The 2,442-nt window shown below is 36.8% G+C and overlaps 1 pseudogene; it reads left to right on the top strand.

Moving 5' to 3' along the window:
- The first annotated feature begins 336 nt into the window (after nt 1–336).
- Nucleotides 337–469, top strand: LOC145274300 (U2 spliceosomal RNA; annotated as a pseudogene).
- Nucleotides 470–2,442: the final 1,973 nt, after the last annotated feature.

The raw sequence follows: 2,442 nt of genomic DNA, 5'->3' as shown, positions 1-2,442 counted from the left end.
ATTTAAAAATATTTTTATTGGTCTGCAACGCTTAAATAACATTTTTAAATGGTCTATCACGTTTAAATGTGAAATAGCGTTTTTGTTGGTCTTTCACAGTTTAATTTGAAATAACATTTTCCTCGCTAAACGCTTAGGACACATCTTAAGAATATATTCTTTCTCGTTCCCCCATTAATATTTTGTTGGTATGTCACAGTTAAATTTTAAATAACATTCCTGTTGGTCTTGAGACGTCTAGGTTTGAAATAATATTTTTGTTGATCTGTCATGCTTTATGGACGCATCTTAACAATATTTAATGCTTGTTTGCCCTTTCATACGTTTTTATTTATTTCTGCTTCTTGGCCTTTTGGTCAAGATCAAAGTGTAGTATCTGTTCTTCAGATGCTGCACTTCAATTTCTTGTTCTCTTTCGGTGGAGGAGAAATCCTTCACGACTGAGACAATTTTTATTTTTGTACCTTTTCTCCACGTTAAAAAACGACCCTGGTGTCTAACTCTGTCCCGTGGGGAGGCATAGTAAATAGGTACATTAAAAGTAAGTCAGTTATTTAAAATACGTTATTTCCTTTTCATTGAATTTCTTTTAAAATTCTTTCCTTGATTTGAATAGTTTTCTTTTCTTTTCTCCCTCCCCCCACTCGTAGGGAACCTCATTTCCGGTGATATACTATCAAGATAACAAATTCACTTAAGAGTTGACGTTCTATTTCGATATCCAACATAAGCGAACACATGGCCACACATCACAATATCTCTCTATATATAAAGTTAAGTTCTATTTTATGTTTCTGTTTTTATGTCTTATTTTTTGTTTTACAAGAAAGTCACCACTTATCAAGACCCGAAGGCCACTCGAGGATAAGAGTTAATGAGTGTATGGTGGTCACAGAAACAATAGCGTACTGACCGGTAGTGGTGAAAATTGGGTAGAATGTGATTATTTAGGAAGATGGCTCAGCAAGAACTGCTTTACATTGGACTTGAAGAAGACCATGTTGTAGTCAACTGGAAAGCGGAACAGAGTTACACAGGCGTGCATTTATAAGAAAGAAGCTTTGTTCGTGAAATTTGCGTTCAGATTTAGGCACAGATAGAGAGTGGAGGGAAATTGTTAATAGTGGTTGTAGCTAGACGAGTGAGTTTTTGTGAAGGTTTCATAGATTGAAGCTCAGATGAGCATTTGCCATAAAAAATAACGTCGAACAGAGACACACTCGCGATGTCTCTTCTGTGTGAAGGAGGTTGCAGGAAGAAGAAAATAGCATATTCGATATCCGGCATAACCGTTTACATGGTCACACATCTCAATATCTCTCTATATATAAAGTCAAGTACTATTTTGCGTTTGTGTCTTTATATCTCTTATTTATATAAAGTTACAAACTAATAAAGCGCATCTTGAAAAATGAAAATCTTTCAATAAAAACTAAAATCTAAGCGGTTCTTATCTCTATGCTTTTATATGGGTATGAAACCTAAACTGTGTACCGATGTAATCCGAATAGACTAGAAAAAATTCCACCAGCAAAAGCTTCAAGATATACTAGACATCAAATGGTATGACTACGTAACCAACACAAGCGTCCTTGAGAGAGTAGACAACTACAGTATTGAGCCCATCATCACGAGGTACGGGCTCCGTTAGTTGGGACACATCTTCAGAATGGATAAGAATAGGATCCCTCAAACACTGTACTCAGAGCTAGCTGCAGGAAAAGGACCCATCAGTCGTCCTCTACAACGATGCAAAGATCAACTCAAAACCACCCTGAAAAACACTTGATTTGATATTTACACCTGGGAAACACCAGCTCAGGACCAACACCTGTGACGCCGATCCATCATATCCGGTAGCAAACAATACGAAACAGAAAGGAGAAGACTGGTGGAAATCAAGAGATAGGCAAGAAAATACCGAGCAGAACAGCTCTGCTCTCGGCCAATCTTTTCCTGCCTTCTCTGCTCGCGCAGATTCTAAGCTTAAATTGGTTTGATAAGTGGTGACTTTTACGCAAAAAAAAAAAAAAAAAATCCATGGTGTCAAAGAAAACAAAGTGTAAAGCATTAAGGAAGTTTTCTGATGTAAAAACAAAAACAAATAAATAACGAAAACATAAGTAAATTAAAATTGCAGTCGACAAAAAACATGAAAATTTCAGTAAAATGCTTTTTACAGATTAATCAAGGATCACCCTATAGGGTTCCGATAAATGGGCTCGAGGATTAGTTTGCAAGCAACATCACTTAAGGAAATTTTTAAACGCCAATATGGCGGCGGTGGGTTTGTGATATTGGTTGAGATTATTGGTAATGAGCTCGTAGGTTCATTTAACCCTCCCAGGCCGTGCTTGCAATAACCCTTATCCCTGAGTGGCTTCCGGGCCTTGATAAGTGGTGATCACTGTAAAAAAGAAAAAAATATATGGCACATTTCAT

The sequence above is a fragment of the Euprymna scolopes genome, unplaced genomic scaffold (assembly GCF_053919585.1).
Source record: "Euprymna scolopes isolate OS-2025 unplaced genomic scaffold, ASM5391958v1 sca318, whole genome shotgun sequence".
Lineage (NCBI taxonomy): Eukaryota > Metazoa > Mollusca > Cephalopoda > Sepiida > Sepiolidae > Euprymna > Euprymna scolopes.
The sequence above is the reverse complement of the archived record's forward strand: the minus strand, read 5'-3'. Positions and strand labels throughout refer to the sequence as shown.